Source organism: Amborella trichopoda, chromosome 13, assembly GCF_054954075.1.
Source record: "Amborella trichopoda isolate Santa Cruz 75 chromosome 13, AtrichopodaSantaCruz75HAP2 v2.0, whole genome shotgun sequence".
In the NCBI taxonomy this organism is placed as follows: Eukaryota; Viridiplantae; Streptophyta; class Magnoliopsida; order Amborellales; family Amborellaceae; genus Amborella; species Amborella trichopoda.
This window is the reverse complement of record NC_142348.1, coordinates 42920591-42944635: the sequence shown is the minus strand read 5'-3', so window position 1 is coordinate 42944635 and position 24045 is coordinate 42920591. Positions and strand designations below refer to the sequence as shown.

At 44.5% G+C, this 24045-nt stretch overlaps 1 protein-coding gene across 3 annotated transcripts in view; it reads right to left on the bottom strand.

Annotated features, from left to right (window-relative positions):
* LOC18442505 (transcription factor IIIB) overlaps window positions 1-24045 on the bottom strand; it is a 39157-nt gene that overhangs the window by 8625 nt on the left and 6487 nt on the right. The window contains exons 1-2 of one of the 3 annotated variants that reach the window (XM_088855152.1): window positions 8559-8897; window positions 8239-8312 (exon numbers count right to left, since the gene is read on the bottom strand). The exons of 1 other annotated variant lie outside the window; for it this stretch is intronic. The gene's annotated coding sequence lies outside the window, so the exon portion shown is untranslated. Of the gene's footprint in view, window positions 1-8238; window positions 8313-8558; window positions 8898-24045 lie in introns of those variants that run through there. One more of the 3 variants, XM_088855151.1, reaches the window with a different exon arrangement.

Genomic DNA, 24045 nt, shown 5'->3' with positions numbered 1-24045 from the left:
CTCGAAAAACAACATTTGGCGGGGCAAGCTGTTGTAGGGTATTTTTCAACACACATGTATCCTCGGTACGAATAAAGGAGAAGCCAGTCGCAACCTAGCCCAACGGTATCAAAAATGCCTATGGGCTATGGAAGCTCTTCTCAAAAAAGCTTAATTTTTTGATGGAATTGGAAAGGTGTCGGATCGGTCCCAAAAAGCATGAGAGGGTAGTATTTGATGCCCTAAGGACACCTGTCAAGTTTTGTCCCAATCCGACAGAGTTAAAGCAGATCAGAAAGAAATTTGGTTCACAATTCTAGTTCTTATCATGCTGAAAAATACCCAATATCTAAGGCCTATTGTCGAGGATTCTGATGAGCATCAGACCACCACCATTAGATCCAGAATGCCCAAAAACCCCCAAATACCAATTTTTGGCTCATTTGAACCTTTCTAGACCATTCTGGGCCTAACTTACCAAAAATGGGTGGGTTTTACGCTATTTTGGTGTAGCATTGATGAACCAGTTTCCATTTAAGGAAACTGGGCCATTGGATTTCGGGATTGCCTTATGAAGATCATAACTCTCTCATCTGGGGGCCAATTAAGCTCAAATTTTGGTATGTGATAGAGCTCATCAAGACGCTCGTTTTGGTATATGACACGACTCGTGACAATGCCCGAAACGAGAGAATTTCTATAGAGAAGTTCGATTCGAAAACTCATGTGTTGCAGAATTTTCAAAAAGGAACATCCCCCCATTGGAGTGGTCGTATCTCGAAGCCCCGATATCGGATTACCTCAAATGTGTGTCCATTGCGACCACAATTCAGAGAGCTTTGATTTGGGGTAAAATTTACACAAGATGCATGACCGAAGGATGTCGTATTTCGAATACACAAAAGGGCAAGTTTTCCAGCGACCGAAATTCTGCTTTCCGGTGACTTCCCCAATTAACAAAGCGATGATTCAGCAACCAAATTGAGAGATTTTTATCACAAAATGACTGTGATGGTATCCTCGTCTATTTATGATGAAGAAATCAATCCAAAATATCATGAAACGACCAAGATTAAGAGTCGAAGATCTCAAGTCTGTTGTCTTAGGCCGGATTTTCAAAATGGATCCAAAAACCCGATTCAAGACCAAAGTAATATATCAAAACGATCATCTCCTCGAGCCCATCATTTTTATGTCATTATTTTCATCGAAAGGTCATCGGAAACACCCGAAAATGGCCTTGAACCATGGCTATGACTTATGGAACATTTTTGGGGACCATTTGGCCATTTCCATGATTCTAGCTAAAGGGCAAAATTGTCATTTTGCCCCAAAAACGGGATTTCGATTTTAATTCAATAAATTGGAATATTTAACAATTCATTATACTTTTAATCATCCACCATTGTTTCAAGGGGATATAATATAAGTTCTTTAAGTCATTTGTAACCTAAGGTTGGAAGGAGATAAGAAAAAATTGAGCTTGTCCCCTTGAGCTTGGTTCTTGTTCTATCATTCTAGCCCCAAGAAAGCAAAGAGAGAAAACTTTTACACCTTGAGGCCTACCCTTAGAACTCCCCACTTCCCACTTAGAACTTCCCACTACCCACTTAAAACTCCCACCCACTTAGAGCTCCCTACTCCCATCTTAAGATCCACCACTCATTTCCACACACCCTAATCCATAGACCTTAATCCTCTACCCTAGTCCTCATTTCCATACACCCTAAACCATAGACCTTAACACTCCACCCCAACCCCCTTCACAAAGATCCTAACCCTTGTCAAGGAATGCTTCGAGGAGCTCAGGACCAACCCAAGCTAGGTATCCAATCGTTTCTCTCCTCTCTTTCTCCCTCTCTTTCTCCCTCTTCTTTCCCTCTCTTCTTCTCTCTTATTTCTCCCTCTTTCTTCACTCTCCTCTCTCTCTCCCTCTCTATCCCCCTCTCTCTCGACCCGAACAGACGACCAGGCCACCAGTTCCCCTCTCTCTCTCTCTCCCGATCTAAACCGGCGACCTGGCCGTCGGTTCCTCTCTTCTCTCTCTCTCGGCTCGAACTGGAGGCCAGGATGCCGATTCCCCTCCTCTCTCTCCTTTTTCTCTCATCCTCGGCCCCTCCCTCTCTCTCTCTCTCTCTCTCTCTCTCTCTTAGCTCGAACCGACAGCCAAGCCAGTAGTTCCCCTCCTCTCTCTCTCCCACTCTCTCCTCTCTCATCCTCGACCTCTCCCTCTCTCTCTCAGCTCGAACCGACGACCCTCCAAGTCCGTCCCTCTCTCTCTCTCTCTCTCTCCCCTCCTCTCCCTCCCAACTCGAACCGACAACCAGGCCTCTGATTCCCCTTCTCTCTCTGTCTCTCCTCTACTCTCTCTCTCTCTCCCTCTCTCGATCTCTCTTTCTTCCTCTCTCTCTCTCGCCTCCCCTCTCCCTCTCTCTTTCTCTCTCCCTCTCTCGATCTCTCTTTCTTCCTCTCTCACGCCTCCCTCTCCCTCTCTCTTTCTTCTCACTCATTCTCGATCTCTCTTTCTCTCTCCCTCTCTTTCGATCTCTCTTTCTTCCTCGCTCTCACCTCCCCTCCCCCTCTCTTTGTTCTCTCTCATTCTCGGTCTCTCGCTCCTCTCTATAATCTCTTTCTCTCTCTCGCTCTTTCTCTCTGTACTGTCTCCCATTCTCTTCATCTCTACTCTCTCTCTTCCTTACGCTTTCTCTTTCTCATTCTCTTTCTTTCCCTCTCTCGGTCTCTCTTTCTTCTCTCTCAAATTCTCCCTCTTGCTAAAACCCCTCTCTCTCTTTCAAAATTCTCTTTATCTCTCTCACATTTGTTTCTCTCTCCCTCATTGTCTATCTCTCTCCTTCCTCTGTTTCTAACCCTTTATCTCTCAACCCCCCAATCTCTCTTCCTTTCTTGTTCATAATATCCCCCCCCCCACTCCCCCAAATTCTTAAAGAAAATATTTTCTCTTTCTTCTTCTCTTACAAATTCTTAAAGAAAATCTTTTCTCTTTCTTCTTCTCTTACAAAACGTTTGTATTCTACCCCCCTTTTTATCAAATTACTTGGAGGCTATGCTGAGGTTCGTCTGGTTCGGGTCCGTCCCATAGTTCAGTTCCTTAAGTATCCTCCGGGGTATTCAAACTTCGATCTGGTACCTTTTCTGCCTCTGGTAGTGCCTCCTAGGGGAGGTGACGCGGCAAGCTATCAAATTTACAAGTGGTCTTCTCTCCCTTTTTTCTGCTTTCTTCTCTTCACTTCTCCATCTCATCTTCTTCATCCTAACACCCACACCCAAAATATTCTTAAACACATCTTTCTAAAGACAAGTCAAGGTCTTTCCCCTTGTCCGACCATCTTATGCATTGGTGTTTATAAGGCACAAAGTATAGCAAGGGAGTCAAAGCCGGACAGAGCCACAGGCAAAGGGGGCTTTCCACCGTGATTTGAGAGGGCCGCCTGCATGCCCAAGCGTGTCACGAACCCATCGTGAGGTAGGTTTCGCCTCACACCCCTAATTCTCTCTCTTAGTTGGTCCGTACCCACACCCCCATGAACACCACACGCACTGCAGTTTTCGAGAGAGCGATCTCGAACCGAGCCCCACCTTTGGGCCCCTGCATACAAAACTGAAGAGATCGAGGCCCAACCAATGGCATATACGAAAAGAAGGTGCTCGGAAAGGAGCACAACATACTAAAATCTCAGCTTGATCTGTCTCACTAATCAGAAGATACAAAGGTGCAAAGTTTGCCCATTTTTTGAGGAAAGTTGCAAGACTTTGCTATTTTTGGCAATAAACATAGATTGCAAATCCTAAATAGTATGCCACACCCCCCATTTTCAGGAAGTAGGGTCTATAGGTGTTTGAGATGAATTCAGGGTTTTTGGGCCTTCTAAATCCATCCATGACAGTCCCAAGACCGTCAGAGATTCGGCATCCAATTAAGTTGAAACTTCGGAGATGTCTTTTATTAGGACAACAGGATCCACCTTTGCGTCTCTTTTGGTGCCAATTCGAGGTCGTTTGAGGGCTTTTCAAGACATGTACCTTATTTTGCACTCCACAAAAGTTCGTTATCGGGAAAACCTACGTATGTCGTAATTTTTATTGGGTGAACTCTCCGTTGTAGAATGTGAGGGTCTCACTATTTTTTAGCCCAATTAAGTATTGAACAGGGGCTCAATGGTGCTTCCTATTGGTTTTCAATGTGTAATTGGTACCTGGAAGCCACAGGTGCTTCCATTGCTTCTATTTTTTTTATTTTTCTTTTTGGGGGGGGTTGATGCGTTAAAAATACGTACAAATTGGCAAATCTGCCGAGCTGGCTAACAACGGCCTGTTTAGTGGATTTACGCAGTGCTTGTTGGCTGATAAAGGCCTGTTTAGTGGAACATAGTGATCCAATGAATGGCCCTTTCCAAAGCATGTAGGATGTAAACTTGTAATGAGGAATGAGAAAAATTGCACAAATTATTTCGTTAAAATGTCTAAGACTTGAAAAAGTCGCCATGAATGGCGTGTATTCTCATTTCACGACCTTGAAGCCTCGAATTAGGTCTTTGTAAAGAACGTGCATAATTACAAACTGTACATGGGTATTGGCGTCCTTACAATATTAGGGATAATAAACTATTTATATGCACAACAGACGGAAGAAAAAATATCCAGAGGCATACAACTTACACAAAATGATCATGTAACCCCTGACTCGGTCTTAAGTTCCCCGAGGCGTATGTGAAAATGCAGCATGACATATCTTTTATCTTCAGATAAGGGGAGTGAACAACCTTGTAATTAATCTTTTCTCTCATAAAGGGACAGCCTACTTCTATATTCTTTGCCTGTTGTGATAAGCTGGATAAGATGCAATGTCTAGTGAAGACTAATTGTCACAATGCTCTCCATAGCATGGTCAACTGTAATGAAGACATCCTCTAACAGAGCCTATACGTACCAAACATGAAGTCCATAGCCGGTATCCAGCTTTTGCATTGTTTCTCCCAAAAAATGTTTGTCCTGCTTTTCCAAGTGAAATAATTTCTTCAGGAACCTATCACCGGATGAAGCGGCCAAATCGGCATCTATCGACATGGTTGAGGTTTCCATTTTGGGATATTAATATATAATCGCCTAGTCTTGTTTCACGGTATCCCAATATTTAGTCCAGTGTTCTAAAAAGCGGACTGCCCAATGCCTAGGCGGTCCCTAAGGCCTGGGGGCATTGCCCTGGCCTAGGCAGCCAAATTAGGCGGGAACCCGCCTAGGCACCCACCTGAACCTGCTTAAGCGGCCACCCGGACGACGGCTCCTTGATGGTATTTTTGGGTCATTGTTTAATACTAAAAGGGTAAAATTGTGGGTTTTAGGTTCATGTGAAACCTAAAACCCATTAGAGGCTATTTTAGAGAGATAGCCCCCCGAAAAAAAATTTCTACCGGGCCACCCAGGTTCTTGGCGGGCGGCCGCCTAGGCACTAGACGGCCTGAACTCCCCCGACTGCCTAGGTGCCGCCTAGCGCTTATTGAAACACTGATTCAATCAATGTGATATGTGAATATGGCTCCCAACTACACAGAAACCTCTGCAATTGTTTTTCCATCCATTTGAAGGCAACGAACAGGTTTCCCAGCAACAACCATTTCCGGCCAAACTGCTGCCCCAAGGCTCCCATTTGGCGGAAGCAAACTGAAAATTTTTGAGGTGTGTTGTTTGCTTCTAATTGAGGACTGGTAATATTCAAGCTCTGAGAATGGGATTATGCTAAATCGAGGCCAGAAGACTTGAAGTGAAGCCACTGTAATTCTAGAGACTAAAAGGGGATGTACAGTAGCAGGAGGCATAAATATTACTTACCCAAAAAAAAGGGGCAGAAATGTTGATTGTAGTGAGGAAATTAATGGAAAGTAGTGCGTGTCGCCATTTTATAGAAATTGACCTTTCAGGCAACAGAGTCGCCAGAAGATATGATGATGGAAAACCAAATTCCCATGTTTTTTGTTGAGAAAGCTTCTTGAATTGGAGAACAATTGGGGTTCTAATCAAGCTGAAGGGGCTTTGGCATCAATGGTGTTTGGTTTTTGTGCAGAGATTTAACCATTGGAAGTCAAGGCTTTCTCGGACAAAGAAGTTTCAGAGAGTAGAGAACGTACAGAGAGAAACGGTGAGGGAGTGTAGGTGTAGAGAGAAAGAGAGATAAAGAGAAATGGGTAGAGAGACAAAGACAGAGAGGGCGGGTGCAGAGACGTAGAGAGAAAATAAGAAAGAGGGTGAGTAGAGAGAGTAAGGAAGAGAGCAATTGTGTCACGTGAGTAAAAGGGGAAAAAAAAAAGAGAAAAAAGGGGAAGTATTAAAAATGGTGTTTTGGTCGAAATGTCATTTAACTTTTTGACTGGGGGGTTAAATACAAAGAAAAATAGTGTTGGGGTTTAGGGTATAATATAAAAGTATTGAGGGGTAAGATATGTAGAAAGTTGATTTTTGTGGGGTATTTATAATTTTCCCTATAAAATAACCCTCAAAATACTCCTTTAGGCATGTATAGAATAACCCTCAAAATACTCCTTTAGGCAAAACGAATATATCCTTATTCTAGTTAATCTCATATCTTGGCAGAACCTTTTGACTGTAAGTGTTAACCTGTATTTTTAAACTGACCATATGGTCCAAATTTTAACTTGCACACCCATCGAAAGTCTACTGCATTCTTTCCGTTAAGTGGTTGTATGAACTACTACATATGTGCCTTTATTTCTCCCACCATTGCCTCCTTTCACTTAATTAGTTACTAACCATGTTTGTTTTTCTTCTTGAATAGCAGCAATGGAAAAAAATCAGAAAGTGATACTACAAGAAAAATACATGTCATAGAATAAATATTGACAATTTCATTGAAATCATCATAATCATAGCCTTTTCCCAACCATTTGGGATCAGCTATAATCTAACTAAAAGCATCACAAATTGCCATGTTTTCCACTTTGATGCTCAGCAGTATAGAAAACATCAAATCAATGTTTTGAGTTCCATCCAGATACCCCATGAGACCCCAAACATACATAGTGGTGAGACCCTTCCCCTCTCCAAATATAGAATTGAGGAAGATCCAACCAGTGTCAAGGTTGAGAACCTGAGGCGGGTAACCTACCTCATCCAAGATTAGTCCAATTGTCTTGGAAACATGATGGCCATTCTATACAGTGCCACTACCTTGGGGTACGTACTGAAACCACCACATCATATGGCATGGTGTTACATGGCCATTTGTGCCAGTCATGGAGAGGTGAAGTTCTACACGTACAGCTAAAATTTGCACTGTTAACCCTATAGCTTAATGTGGTAGGCTGTTAAGGATTCTAATCATAGGTGGGAAACTCCCATGCTTGTCAGCTCTCTCCTGTCACTAACAAGACTTAATAGTTGCTTTTGGTTCATGAGAGACGAGATATTTCAGAGTAGCACTTTGGTGGGACCTTGGTATTCCTTCTTGTATTTTATATGTTGTATTAAACTAAGTTGGGTGATGAGTCACAGAACTTTGTTATATGAGAATGAGACGATGAGAATCTTGTAGTAGACTTGCATAAAAAGCCTAATTCAGATACAAGGAACCCAAATAATGTGAATGTGATAGATCGACCAGAGTTGTGTGATTGATATGTTACTAAGCCAGATTTTTATCAATTTAAACAAAAAAAAAAAATCTCTCATTTTGAAAATTCCACAGGGCACATACTGATTAAGAAAAATAAATAAATAGAAGCCGAACATTGTCCTTGTATGTTGTACACACTCGCAGGTATATCAAATATTATCATTGCATATCCAAAAATATTGCTAAGAAAACATTCTAGCATTATTATTTGAAAAAGAAGAAAACATTCTAGCATTTGAATCATGATTTAATCTCCATAAAACATTATAGAACACAAAATTTTATCATAGGGAAAGGAAAACAAAGAGGCAGATCTCTCAAAACTCAGATAATTGAGAACCAACAAACACCAATTCTCAATCTCTCCACCAAGTGTTAGAAGTGACTCTAATGGCCAGATATGATGTGCTTCTCCCTTTTAAAAGGACATCGCAAACATTAACCCAAAAAGAATCAATGCCATATTCCCAAATTCATAGCTCAGATAAAGCATAACCATGGAAAGCCCATTCTCAATAAATTCAAAAATAAATGAGCATGCATCCTCTTTTTATTATTCAGAGCAACCAAATAGATTTCATAGAAAAATAGGCATAAGGAAATAAGCTGCTTACTGCACAATGATAAAAATCAGATCCCTTGAGATATATAATGGAAACTCCCCTGAAACATCAAGTAGGTCATCGTCCTGTTGGATCACAGAAAAAAATGAGCCTCATAGAGTATAAAGGGACAGGAACTGCCGCATTTAGGAGAAGACCTAAAAGAGAGAGAAAGAAAACTCAGAAATTAGTTTAAGAGACATGAAAACAATAAAATAAGTGTGGGTTTGGCCTTTTTTTTTCCTAGTAAGAGAAGGACAAGCAGGAGAAGAAAGGGAAGAAAGGGAAAAGAGCGATTTTAAGATTTTTTTTTCGACAAGAAAGGGAATTACAGTATATTGTGTCTCTGGGAGAGCCCTCTAGACGAGACTCCCGGTAAAAAGAAGATCGAAAACCCCTGTACAGTAATAGGATTTTCCCCCCTAAGTACGATTTACAAAAAGAGGCTAGGATAGGGCTTATAAAATTGCCCCCCACCTTCAAATGTACAATGACGAGGAAAAATAAAAAGGCCCAAAAAATTAAATGGGGGTTCACTGGTCCAAAGCAAAAAAGAAGGTCGACCCAGTTTGAACTGCCTCTCCCTGTCTTCTAGCACCCTCCTTCGCCAGCTGATTCGCGAAGTCGTTGGACGTCCGCCAGATATGCTTCCATGAGACGTCCATAGCCCTGCAAATTTGTTGAACCTCGTCAAAAACTTGGATCGAGTATCATGGAGGATCACATGTCCTACTAGCCCATGAGATGATATTCTTGGAATCACCTTCCACTATCAAGCTAGAGGCCTAGGAGGAGTTGAATTTTTTAGAGCAAGGAGGAGGGATAAGGCTTCCGCATAGTGAGAGTCCTTGATGCCGAGGTAATCGGAGAAGGTGAGGAAAATATTGCCTTCAAAGTCTCTGAAAACTCCTCCTGCCCCTGCTGGGTCGGGGTTCCTCAAGGAGCACCCGTCAAAATTGAGTTTGATGCTACCTTGGTTCGGTGGTAACCAAAGACTTGGCCTAGCTGCCTTGCTGGTTGGTAATGAAGGATATTTCCCCATTGGGAAAGAAAGAAGGATCTTGGAATTCCGGCGAAGAACTTCATGTTGGATGCCCAAAAGGTCACCAGGGTGGTTACCTTTTGAAAAATGGTCCCTCGAAAAATTCTAGAGTTTCTTTCCATCCATACTAGCCAAATGGTAGCAGCTAAGGTCGCTTTCCACAGGATTCTACCTGCCTTTGGCCAGCTTGATTCAAAATGAAAGGTAAGGAGGGCTTTTACCGAGGGTGGGGTAACCCATTATAAGCCAAAAAGTTGTAAAACACTGCCCCATAAGTCTGAAGAGAAGGCACAAAGCAGGAACAAATGGGAGTTTGTTTCCTCCTTGCATTCACACAAAACGCACCTATTCAGGATGGGCACCCCTCTTCTTTGTAATTGATCAACTGTGAGAGCTTTTTGTAAGAAGGCGAGCCAGTTGAAGGCCTGTACTTTGGGTGGTGCAATAGTGGACCAAATTCTAGGGACGTGTTTGGATGGGGAGGGGAAGGAGGAAAGGTTTTTGTAGAGTGAAGCCACTGAGAATTTACCCAAGGGGGAAGGTCCAAATGATTTCATTGCTCCCTTGAGAAATGAAGAAGAGAGAGTGCAAGGGGTTCAATAGTCGCTGGAAATCAGCCGTCTCGACTTCGTTTAGGCTTCTTCTAAAGGAAGGATTCCAAACTCTGCGACCTCCCAAGGTGCTGAGCTCCTGGGCCACAGAAGAATCTTGGTCTCGTGCGAGAGAGAAAAGAGTTGGGAAGGCCTCACAAAGAGCGAAAGTCCCTAGCCATATATCTTGCCAAAATTTAATTCTCGACCCTTCACTCGGGTGGAACCTAATGTGTCTCTTGAAAGAGGACAGGACTGTTAAAAGCAACTTCCAGGCCCCTGAGGCATTATGGACTTGGACTCTTCCAGGGAGCCCATCTTCAGATGGGATCTTATACCAGCGCCCAAAGGGTGTTTCGCTGAGTAGCTAAGCGCCACCACCACTTCCCAAGCAAGGCTGCATTATGCTTGCGCAGCACCTTTATCCCTAGACCTCCCTGCACGTTTGGTTGGCAAACCTTGTTCCAAGCAACAAGGTGGTATCTCCTCTTGTCTTCCTGCCCAGATCAAAGGAAATTCCTAATGAGTTGATTCAGGCGGTTCGCCACCTGAGCAGGCATATGGTAAAGGGACATGAGGTAGATTGGGGAGTTCGCTATGGTAGCTTTAATCAAGGTAGTTCTTCCTGCAAAGGAAAGGTATCTACCCTTCCACCCGGCCAATCGTCGATCGACCTTGTCCAGTACTGGGGACCAAAGCTGCTTTCTTGGCTTACCAACACCGAAGGGAAGGCCCAGGTAGGTTGTCGGCAGGTTTTGGACTTTATATTCCCAATCTGGAATGAGATCCCTAATCTCACCAAGTGACAAAACCACCCCCAGCATACAAGATTTTTCCAAATTAATCTTGAACCCAGTAGCTGTTTGGAAACAGCTGAGGAAAGTTTTTAGATTTTTTACCTCAGCAGCAGTAGCTTCCAGGAAGACTAAAGTGTCATCCACGTACTGTAGGTGAGTGATAGTGGGTCCCTGTCTACTAGTTTTGAAACCTGTAATAAGGCCTGCTTGGTAGACCCGAGCAATGGAACGGATAAAGACTTCAGCCGCTATGTCGAAAAGGAAGGGGGAAAGGTCCTTGTCTGAGACCCCTAGAAGAAGCGAAGTAGCCTACAGGGGTTCCATTGATAAGGATGGAGAAGTGAGGGTTAGAATAGCAACCGCTCATTCATTTCCTCCATCGCTCCCCAAAACCCATTCCAGCCATAATCGCGTCCAAGATTGACCAATCCCCACATGGTCATATGCCTTCTCCCAGTCAATTTTGAAGATGAAACCTGGTTGTTTGGAAATGTGTCTCGAATGGACGCATTCATGGGCCACAAGGGCCCCATCCAGAATTTGTCTACCTTTGATAAAGGCAGATTGTGAGTTAGAGATGATGGAAGGCAAAAAATGTTGCAGTCTAGACGCTAAACCTTTGCCAGGATCTTGTAGGAGTTGAGGAGACTGATAGGCCGAAAGTCTTTAATTTCCTCAACTCCTTCTTTTTTGGGCACCAGAGCTAGGAAAGTGGCATTCATGGCTTTATTTAAAATGCCCCTATGGAAGAATTCCTCAAAAAATTTGACGAAGTCATGGCTGACTACGTCCCAGTACTCCTTGAAGGGGGCAATCGGGAAGCCATCAGGCCCAAGGGCCTTGTCGCTTGCTAGAGCTTTGACCACTTTAAGAATCTCAGGTTCAGAAAAAGGTCACTCTAGCCAAGCTACTTGGCCTTCATTGAGTGAAAGGAAGTCTAAGGTCGAGAATCTAGGTCTGGGTCTGGGTTCAGGGGGAGATGAGTATAAGTTCTGAAAGAACTGTAAGATGGCTTGTTGAATATCACAAGCTTGGGTAAGGTAAGTATTGTTGACTTTTATCGTCGTTATAGCGTTGTCTCTACGACGACAGTTGGCTATCCGATGAAAAAGCCAATGTTATGAGCCCCTGCTTTAAACCATGAAACTCTGGATCTCTGGAACCAAAAGATTTCTTCTTTTTTTAGGTTGGCAAGATACTCCATCTTAGTCTTAGACCTAAGATCCTGTTCTGAGACGTCTAAGGGTCTGATCTCTTCAATATCGTCAAGGTTCTTGGCGGTTTCTAGTAAAGAGGTCTGTACTTGCACGAAGTTCTCAGGGATGGTTCTGCTCCAAGATTTGAGAGCTCCGTTGAGAAGCTGAATTTTCCTTTGAAGGATAAATCCCGCTCTCCCCGAGACCTGAGAATCTAAGGAAGTCCACCAGGATTTAACAAGGGCTGGGAGGTCCTTCTCTAGGAGTCCATGCAGATAGAAACTGAAGGGTCGAGGGCCCCTATTACAGCATTCGTGTCGAGAAGGATGGGACAGTGGTCCGACGTAGGTTTAAGTAGGGCCAAAGATAGCGATCTAGGGAAACGTTCCTCCCAATTTGCTTAAATCAAGAACCTATCGAGTTTAGAGAGGGTGGGGTTTGAGCTGTGGTTGGACCATGTGTATTTGTAACATCTGAATTATTAGAAAGAGGGTTATAGAAAATTCCCCAACGAAATGTGAGATGAGAGAAAGGTTTGATGGGTCCTAGATCACCCATATTCCTCCCGAGGCTCCAATAGACGGCAGAGAGACCCACTGGCAAGGTCTCCTGCCCTAGACCCTACGAACAAGCTTTAGGTCAGGGTTTGGTTGTTTGGTTTCTAGAAGGCCCAGAATAGTTGGGGAGAGTTTCAGGGTAAAGGCTTTGATGGTGTCTTTCTTAGAGTCCTGACCAAGGCCTCAATATTCCAAATTAACAGTTTCATTTGTAATAGGTGATAGCAAGGGAGGAGGACAGTCTAGGGGACCTCCTCGGGCGACTAAGAATGGATGGGGAAGGGCTGAAATAAGTTACTTTCCCTGGGAAGTGAAAGGAAGAAAACAGGTTGCATAGCTCTCTTTGTCCTCTGATTCTCACCTGCATTTTGCTTTTTGCGTCAGTCGTGATGAACCTGTGTGCTGGTCCTTCAAGTCCATTGTACTCAAAACCCATTATCTTGTACATTGTTCTCAGCCTATCTTCCTCTGGGTTAGACCTGTCTTCTAAATTTTCTTTTGCATCCTCGGTACCCTGGGACCTTGGTTGAACAAAATTTCAGAGGAGGAGTTGAAGGGCTGGGCCTATGGGTAAAGGTCAGAGGGTAGGGTTGGAAGAGGAGGGGAGCTAGAGCTAGTACGAACGGGAGGAGAGAAGGCCAGCACAGGGTCAATGTCGTGAGACGAAGGATGGAGGGGTTGACCAGGGGAACTATTCGGAATGGGGGATAGAGGAGAGTTATCAATTGAAGTGTTTTCCAAGTCCTAAACATTAGAAGTAGTGGGGTTAGCCGAGATAGGGGAAGGCATTATCAGTAGGAAGGAGAAGGTAGGAATATAGGTCAGGAATTGGTAAGTCTGGATGGAGGTGTAGGAGGACAGAGGGTAAGGGGAGTCTGGGGGCCATACATAGTGGATGGTCTAGGTTCTTTGGATATGAACAAGGTGAGCGGTAAAGGAAAGGTGGGGGGCCAAAATGTCTGCGACTGAAGCAGGATCAGGAGGGAAGGGGTCAGGAGGGAAGGGGTCCAGCGATTGGGCGGTGACGATGCCAACTGGGAAGTGAACGTTGTCCATCTTCTGTGTGGGGGAAGGCATGGAGCCCACGGGAGAGAGGGAGTCAAGGTTTAGCGGATAGAAAGAAACAGAGAGGAAGGTAGGGTGAAGACTTTACAGAAGAAATTTTCTCAAATGCGGCATCTAGATTTCAAAGAGTTGTAGTTTCAAAGATTGCTATCACCCTTACCTCAAATATTTGGAGAAATTATTTTAGTAAACCACAAAACAGAGTGGAAGACATAAAGCATAAATAGAGTAGAAGTATCCATGGCTCAAGTATAGTACAATACAGAGTAGAAAAAAATTTCCATAACTGATTCGCAACGGTCAATATCGTCCTTACCTTGAAAATATGGAGCAAATATTCTAGTACAGCACAAAAGAGAGTAGAATACATAGAGCACAAAACAAACTAGAAGTTTCCATGCTCAGTTAGAGAAAAAAACAGAGTAGAAGTTTCCTCCGTTCAAGTAGAAGAAAATATTCCAGTAAAGAACAAACATAGCACAAGACATAGCACAAAACAGAGCAAGTTATCATGGCTCAAACAGAGCACAAAACAGAGTAGAGGAATTTTCTTGGCTCAAGAGGAGAAAATATTCCAGTAAAGTACAAAACAGAGCAGAAGTCATAGAGCACAAAACAGAGGAGAGGCTTCCTCATGGCTTGAGTAGAGCTCAAAAAACCAAAATTTGCCACAACAAATCTCAATCTTCAAAGCTTTATGCAAAACTAAAAATGCTTTATGGAGCATGTTTACTTCTGAAAATTGGACTTAAAGTGGTCAAGGCATCCAGATGGGAGAAAGTCTGAGCCAACATTGTTAAGTGATTTTCGTGTTGTCATGCACTCTTCATTGGATATTGCTTGTCACTTAAACTTCGCTACTGCAGGAGTATAGAACATAACATTCATTGAGGAAATAAAGCTTGATTATGGTGCCCCTCCCAATACATTAAAGGTTGATTAAGGCATTAGCAATCGTTTTTTAGAGAAGGTTTTCACAATCATTTAGGATTCGTTTGTTGTTGTCCATCTTTTGGATGCTTAATATTTGATAAGGGAGCTCCATGAATCACTTTCTCCAACAGTCACTCAGCTGTAATCAGATCTACGATCTGTATCCCAAAACGTACCCACCGCCACCACGTTCCCCACCTCCCCCCCATCCCACCTTGGGAGGCCTAAGCCAACTGTATCGGAAGCAAACCAGCCCCTGAAAGCCTCTTTCTCCCAGGTGGTAGCCCCGCGAAACCAACCACCACCACCCACCAAACAACCTGTACACCCCCCTAGTGGAAGCCCCTCGACCAAAGACCTCCCCCCTTCTGCATTTCTCTACCCCTCAAGAGGAGTCAGCAAAACTCAAATCCAAGCGCTTGGCGTCCATGGTTGGAAGGTTCCAACCCAGACGAGATGACACTAGAGGAATTGAAAGATGGGCACAATGCCATTGGCGGCAGCCCAATTTTACCTACAGACGTCTTTCTAGTGGCGAATTCCTCTTCTCATTCCCGTCACCAGAAAACGCTCAACACATCTTACAGGAGGCCAATTCCTTTATCTTGAAAGGGGCTTCTTGTCTCCTACGAACTTGGTCTCCCAAAGAGGGATCCTTTAATAAACAAAGAATATGGCTCACCCTGGACCATATCCCTCTCCACGCGTGGTCTCCATCTACTTTTAGGAGAGTGGCGGAAGCCTGCGAGATTTTGAGTACTATCCGTTGGATATCCCTCGAGACACTCCCTCTTGGATCAATCTGTATCCTCCTGAAAGTCCTGGACACCAGCCTCATCCCTCCAACAGTCTGGCATGAAGTAGATAACCTCTACTTCCCGATCTCGATCTCGATCTCTTGGTCGATGGCCTCTCGCCCTCTCCCCACTTCTTCAACCCTTTTGAACCTATTCAATCACCGGAAAAATCCTCTCAGCTCTGGTTCACGGTGTCGAGGAAAGCTCGCCACCACAAGAAGCACTGCCGGCAACCCCCGGCCCGGCCCCCCTCAGAGCGCGCCACCAGGGTCACCCGTCCCTTCCACAACGGGCGGCCAGTTGGCGCCCACGTGTCGACAACCTCAATCAGTCTGATCTGAGGAGGGGGGGGGGGGGCTACCGAGTCAGCAAAGCAACCTACAGGTTCTCCGCTCCTGACAGGCTCAAGCCCCAAAGGCGGCGAGCCCGCTGGCCCATCTTTCTCATCCCCTGTCGTTTAGTCTCCCCCCCCCTCGTCGACCCGGGAAGGAAGTATTCATGGACTCCTCTCCGTTGTCTCAATCTCCAGGTAAACACATGAGACCCGACCCATCCAATTGGAACCATCTGACAGAGGCCCCTGCGAATCAGTCCCACATCCCAACCATCCAGCCTGCATACTCGACACCTATGCTCACCACCTTAACTCCTCCCTGCCCCTCGTCCAAACTGCCCGCCACATGTCACCTCACGCCACCCCTCCCGAAACACCTGTCGCCATCACCCATCCCAACCCTACCCACTTACCCTTTCCCACCCACCCCCATCATCCCATCATCGTCTCTCCTATCACATCAGCTGCCCCCCCTAGCTGTCTCCCGAAGAGCCACCCTCCTATCTCTATCCTTAGTATGGCGACACCTGGCTTTCCCTACCCCCCCCCACCCCCCCAGCCTCAGCCTTTGATGACCTCACCCGGCTCCCCCCCATCTTCCCCCTTTGTCAACCCTCCTGCTACCTTCCTCCAGGCACCTCCCTATACCTCACTCCTAGCTGCTAACCCCCCCCCCCCCCCCCAAGCAAACCCTGACCAGGGACCCACTCCTTTGTTCCCGAATCCTCTCCTTCTTTCTCCTCTATAAACTCCTCTCAGCCCCTGGCGTTTCAACCCTCGCCCTATACTAGTTACCCTCCCCCCCTTTTCTCCCTGACGTTCCTCCCCTTCAACCTTGAAGAGCTATTTGAACCAGCTCAGATGCACAAGCAGTCAGACCACCCAACTCATCATGATAAAATGGACAGGCACCTGCTCCCCTATGGCATAATGGCGGTTCACTCAACGGATCCCTCTCCCCCTGACCCAACCTTAATCTCCTCCTTGCTAGCCCCACACCTTTCATATACCCCCCACCTGGTCCACATCTGCAAAGTCCACACCCTGCATTTCGCCTTTCCACCCCCCTTCCGGTGGCCTTACTCCCCTTATACCTCCCCCCAACCTCACCACTTTCTCACCTACCTCCCCTCGTTCAATAATGGAACCCTCCCCCCTGGCTACCCTTTCCTTCACCCCTCCCCCTCTCCCTCCTTTTCCCTCAGTTTCCGGCCCTCTTCTCCTTTGACCCGGGCCCAGGGGCTGCTGACCTCTAGTCTCCCAACCTATTCAGAACCGCCTTCGGTAGAAACGTTCTCTCCCCCCTCTCACCCCTCCTCTTCGGTTACTCCAAGCTCAGCAAACCTCCCCCCCCACCCCCACGGTCAACTTCATCCAACTTAGATCCACTCCCAACTCTGCCCCCAGACCTCTACCCCATCAACCCAACCCCTCCCTTGGCTGACCTCGAGGTAGAGTCGACCGTGGCACCAAGTTCACCCATCTCTCCCTCTTCGGCCATCGACAAGGCCGAGGAGGTCGACGGGGATGGAGAAAACGGGGAAGATGACATAATGAAAGAAATGCACAGGATCATGGTGTTCCAATATGATGGCCTCGAAGAACCGGCAGACAAATTTCTACTTGTAGATGCGCAGAGTCGGCTGAAGGTGAGATTTAAAGGACAGAGAGAACTCATGAACCTGTTTTCCTCAATCTCCTACGAGGGATAGCCTACAGACGGCCTCCCGACCTCCACTATCCCCTCTTTTCCGAGGAGGTCTTCTAGACTAGCCTCCTCCTCCACTCACACTCCCGAACCATGAAGATTCTCACGTGGAACGTAAGAGGTTTGGGACAGTCGCCCAAAAGGGACACTGTCAAGGATTTCTCTTTAAAACATTTTTCCTGCGATACTTGCTCTTACCGACACCAAACAACCAGAGCCCATACTCCAGCTCATACACTAGGTGTGAGGCAAAAGACCCTGCCAGTGGGTCTCTCTGCCAGCGAATGGGGCGTCAGGGGGCATCTGGGTGGTCTGGAACCCTTCAGACCACACCCTCAACTCCTCCCACCTTGGGGAGTTCGCCGTCACTATACTCCTTTCACATACATCAAATGGCTTCCCTTGGAAATTTACGGCCATCTACGGCCTGAACTCAGCCCCCCTCAGACAATGACTTTGGGCAGAATTGGACCAAGTAGCGTCTCGACCCCACCCAGCCTGGTGTATGGGCGGAGATTTTAACATCACAAGATGGTCCATGAGAGGAATTCCTCCACCACTATCTCTCAGGGTATGAGGGACTTCTTTGACTTCATTTGTCGGAATGAACTCCTTGACATCCCACTTCAAGGAAGTTGCTACACGTGGTCCAATCATGCACCCAAACCATCCCTCTCTAAATTAGATAGATTCCTTTTATCCTTGAATTGGGAGGAACACTTTCCGGGATCTAATGTCATGGCTTTACCTAAACCCACCTCTGAGCACTGCCCCATCCTTCTGGACACCCACACAGTAAGGAGAGGTCCGAAGCCCTTCAGATTTGAATTAGCTTGGCTTCAAGAGGAGTGTCTCCTCACCCTGATCCCAACCTGGTGGAACTCCTTTTCCTCCCAGGTCTCTGGTAGAGTAGGCTAGAGGCTCCAGACCAAAATCCAACTTCTCAAAGCCTCCCTCAAAACCTGGAGTAGGTCCATCCCCGGCAACTATTCTCAAACCAAGTCCTCCCGATTGGAACCATCCAATACCTTGACCGTATCGAGGAATCCAGATCTTTGACTGACACTGAGCTGGATCTTAGAACAAAAACTAAACTGGAATACCTCTAAACCCTCAAAAGAGAAGAACTTTACTGGTTCCAAAGATCAAGAGTTAACTGGCTGAAAGCTGGGGACCATAATAAGGCCTTCTTCCACCGGATAGCAAATTGTTGCAAAAGAGAACACTATCTCGATTTATCAAATCTAGCAACTGCTACCTGGTACAACATGAAGAAATCGAGTTGGCAATTCTAGAGTTTTTTCAGACACACTATGCAGCTCCATCAGGCCCAAGACCGAGAATGACGATTCTCGATTTCTTAACCCTCCCGGAAGACCGGGCAATTTGGTTAGAGCAACCTTTCTCAGAAGAAGAAATTTTAAAAGCTATCAATGACTTAGCCAAAGAAAAAGCCCTCGGACCAGACGGATTTCCGATAACACCTTTTAAATTCTTTTGGAATACTTTCCGTCTTGATTTCATTAGGTTTTTTGAGGAATTCTTCACAAAGCCATCAACGCCACCTTCATAGCTCTTGTCCCCAAAGTCGAAGTGGTCGAGGATCTCAAGGACTTTCACCCAATCAGCCTGCTTAACTCTTCTTACAAAATTTTTGCTAAGTCTTGGCTTCAAGGCTACAACAAGTCCTCCCTTTAATCATCTCACTATCACAGACTGCCTTCATCAAAGATAGGCAGATCCTAGATGGGGCCTTAGTAGCTCACGAGTGCCTTCACTCGAGGCACTTATCCAATAAGCTACGCCTCATTTTCAAAATTGACTGGGAGAAAGCGTATGACCATGTTGACTGATCGAGTCTGGAGGAGTCAATGGCAAGAATGGGCTTCAGGGACCGTTGGAGGAAGTGGATGAGAGGTTGTTGCTACTCTCATCCTCACTTTTCGGTCCTCATCAACGGAACTCCAAAAGGCTCTTTCCCATCCTCGAGGCGGCTACGCAAAGGGGTACCCTCTCTCCCCTTTCCTGTTCGCCATCGCAGCTGAAGTCTTTAGCCGCTCGATCTCCTGCCTTTACCAGGAAGGTCTTCTCTCTGGATTCAAGAGCAGCCCTCATGGCCCAACAGTGTCTCACCTACAATACGCAGATGACACCCTGGTGCTTCTTGATGCCTCTCCAAGAGAAGTTGATACTCTGAAGCTTTATCTAAATTGTTTCCAAGTAGCTACAGGGTTCAAAGTCAATATGGAATAATCTAAAATGATGGGAGTTGCACTAATGATTGCAGAAAGCAGAGCGCTCATCCCTAATTGGGAATGCAAAGTGGAAGAACTCCCACTACTTACCTAGGTCTACCATTGGGATTGGGGAAGCCAAAAAAGAGACAATGGTCCCATGTGATAGACAAGGTTGATAGGCGTTTGGCAAGATGGAAAGGAAGATACCTCTCTATGGCAGGTAGAATTACTCTGATCAAAGCAACCCTGGCAAATGCTCCGGTATATCTCAAGTCCCTCTTCCACATGCCATCTTTGGTGGCCAATCGTCTAGACCAGCTCATGAGAAACTTCTTTGGTCAAGCAGGCAGAAAGGACCAAATTTCACCTTATATCGTGGGACAAGATATGCCTACCCAAACACCAGGGAGACCTAAGGATTAGGATCCTTAGAAAACACAATCTGGCACTCTTAAGGAAATGGTTCTGGTGACTAGCCACTCAGCCAAACTCTCTTTGGGCCCAGGTTTTACGTAGAAAATACATGATCCCGGAAGGAGCTTGGGTGCCTGAAAGGAGATAACTCAATAGAGCCTCAGGAGTGTAGAAGTCATTCGCTCACAATTCATAAAGTTCATCAGATTCCATCTAAGAGAAGGTACTAGAGTGCGCTTTTGGTCAGATATATGGCTAGGAGACACCCCCTAAGCGATCTTTTTCCAGCCCTTTACTCACTTGCCTCAAACAAAGACTCTACCATCGCAGAGGAAATGGTATTGTCAGGAGGCCGAAGAGTCTAAAACCCCTCTTTCAAAAGAAACCTCTCAGAAGAGGAAACCAATCACTTCCAGTCGCTCTCGACAGTCTTAAGTTCAATCTTCATTTCAACACAAGGGAGGGACGCCATGGTATGGACTCTAGCTCCTCTAGGTATTTTCACGGTAGCCTCCTTTTATAAAAAGCTAATCCAACCCCTCACCTTTCCCCTTAATCCTACCTCGGTTCTGTCAAAAGTCTGGTCCACCATCACCCCACCCAAAGTTCAAACTTTCAATTGGGTTGCATGTTCTCAGCGGGCACTCACAGTAGACACCTTCAAAAGAGAGAGATCTCAATTTCTAATAGATGTGTCATGTGCCTAAGCGAGGAGGAATCCAATCCCCACCTATTTATCCTCTGCAAGTTTACTCACAACCTTTGGCGCCAAGTATTGCAACTCTTTGGTATCCAATGGGTCACGCCTCCAACAGTCAAGGCCCTAATTTCTTCGGATCTTGCATCACACTAGCCGAAGGTTGGAAGAACCCTGTGGAAGGCTACCTTAGCTGCTACCACATGGGTATCTGGGTAGAAAGAAATACCAGAATTTTCCAAGGACACAAACTTCAAATATCAGCACTCTTCCACAAGTCTACATCTTTGGCAACATTCTGGGCCCCAAACCACAAGGTGTTCTCGGGCATATCAGGGAACTCCTTCCTCAGCCAATGGGAAAACATACTCAACCACCAACCACAAAAGGCACAAAGACCAAACAACTGGTTGCCACCACCAAAAGGCACCATCAAGCTCAATTTTGATGGATGTTCTCTAGGGAACCCCAGCCCATCAGGCGCTGGGGGCGCCTTTAGAGATCATCATCGCAATATTCTCTGAGCATCTAGGCCATAAAGATTCTCATTACGTTGAAGCCATGGCCCTACTATTGGATCTGAAAAGCTTCAACCGATCCTGGGGGCCACACCTGTTAGTGGAGTGAGATGCACAAAATATTATTTCTTGGCCAACCAGGACGACACCACCTCCATGGTACTTAGCTTCCATTTTTTATGAAATTGCTTCAATTTTTGATGAAATTGCTCACGTTCGCAAGGATATGTCGTCTCATGGAAGCATATCTGGAGGACATCCAATGAACTCGCCGATCTCATGGCGAAAGACAGGGCTAGAATCCAAGTAGAAGACCATGCCCTATCCACCTCCTTTTTTGCTCTAGACCACAAGCACACAGCATAGAATTTCATTTGCATTTGGGTAAACCTATAAGCCCAATTTTTTGAGAACTTCATGTAAATCATTCTAATCGGGCAGGTTCTATAAGCCCATTTTTTGTACAGGGTTGGATGACCCATTTTTTACCGAGAGACCCACCTTGAGGGTGCTCACGGACTACCATACCTCTGTAATCTAACACTTCATACCTATACAATGTTAACTTTGTCAAAAAATAAAAATATCCCTATACATCATTTACAAGAAGCTAGTAATATGTGATGCATAACCATCTGTTTTGGTTTTAAACAAATGCCACTGTTTGAGATGGACTATTGATGGTCTTAGTAGTTGTTAGATTCTTATTCTAAACAAATGCCACTGCTTGAGATCGACTATGAAACATTGATTGTCTCAGTAGTTGTTAGTATCTTGCTCTAAACAGACATGTGTTATACAATATAGAATATATATACTCAGAAGAAACCAAAATAAATGAAAAGGCCAATGGGACTAATAGAAGGTATAATATAATCAGTTAAAGCTACTGACAAAGCATTGACATAACAGAAGCTAGAAGAAACCAATCTAAATGAAAAGGCCAATGGGACTTTAAATGAGCAACAGATATCCGAAAAGGAATTTTTCGGATTGCTGTAAAAAATCACAATAAGAAAGTTCACCTAAAAAACCATTGAATTGGAAGTGAGAAACAACCATATACAGCATTCAATTGATTTTGTTTTTAATTGTTGCCACACTTCATTGCCTATTGTTTCAACGAAAAACACCAATGAGTGAATCCTCATCTATAAAGTTAATTCAGAGTTTTCAAATTAAACGTTCCCTACAAGGACAAGCACACTTTCCTTACTTACCCCAAAAAAAAAGCACATTTTCCTCCTAACACAAGCACACTTTCCTTACTAAACCAAAAAAAAAGCACATTTTCCTCCTATAGGAATACATACTGGCTCTGCTTTATCTAACATGAAGGACAAATTAGCCTCATAATTTGAAGAAGAAAGGGAGTGCTGCTGACAACCCCACCATCACCCATCTCTTGTGTGACTAATAAAAATATTATTACTCAAATTATGATAGTAAACAACGACATTAACCGAAAAATATGAAAGTGTAACCAGAACTCCGCATATTTAACTCCTCCTTGAAATAATCAGATCCTTCCTTTTGCACTTCACTACGAATAGCAACAACAATGATTAACATAGCATGTGTGAAGCACATTACATTTTGTTTGACAATACAAATCATACCCAAATAAACATAACTACTTGCAGTAAAAGAGCTTCCCTGCTTTCAACATAGCACGCACACTTCTATCAAACCACAAACCTGAACAATCAAATCAATCAAGTATGGAAAACAGGCAATAATGAAACACATACTTTTTTCTTTTATCATTAATAGAACACATGCTTTTTTCTTTGATCAATAATAGAACACGTGCTTCAAACAAGGCATGCATTCCACAAATAAAACAACCAGCTGCAACCAGAACAATGTCATAGACTGATGCAAATGACCAAAATCAGTTAACCACTGTCATATAAACAGACAGCTAGCTTTACTGACACCCTAGAAAAATGGGCCGAACCTGCCCTTAACCGGGTCAAATTCAGTACAGGTGTGTCCAGAAAAGTCCTAGTCCCAGTTAAATTCCTGTAGGAATTAAATCAGGCTTCGGAGCTAAAATCTGGCAAGAGAAAACGCTAGAGAGAGAGAGGAGGTACTCTCTCCTCTAGAACGAAATGAACTTATATAAAGAGAAGTGTATGATGGGTCATGGTTATAATGTACCACATCATCATACCAAAAATGACTCATGTGATGTCAACACATCACAACCATGTGTCAATTAACAAGTGAATTTAAAAAAGAGAGGGAAACGATGGCACCACTTGTGGTCCAAACACAAAGAAGTAAAACAGGGAAACTCCTAAGAGTTAACCGACTAAAGAGTGAAAAAGATTAGAAAAACAAATATAGTCCCTAAGTACCATCCTTAGCAAAGTGGTCCTACAGAAAAGAAAAAGAGTTAGAAAAGGAATGTCTGTTTTGAAACAAAAACATAGATTGACATAACAATCCCGCACCTGCTTCAAAACAAAAAGACCAAAAAATATATTAGGAAAGAGAATTCATAAGGGAAGGTGTCCTACAAACTTGAACCTTCACATAGTGTTATACATAACGCTTAGCAGGAAAGTGAGTGGACGAACTTTGAACTATGTCCATTATTGATAAGCCTCCTACTTATACATTTTCTTTCAAAATGTTGTGATTTAAAAAAAAAAAAAAAAGGCTTGTGCATTTAAGGCCCTGCACTTTTCCTGGTTTTCATGAGCGCTCTATGAAATGCCCAGTTTCCATAGTAAGCGACCTCCACTTCCGCACTCATATAGGTGAGTCCATGGAAGATGTTCTGCAGTACAACATCCCAACCTAGGTCTTACATCATCTAGAAAAATGGAATCATTAAGAGTAGAACTCAACCTCTCCTTTCATTGCAGTCAATTATACCATACAACAAGGCTGAGGTAGAAATTTATAAATTTTATTAAATAAAAT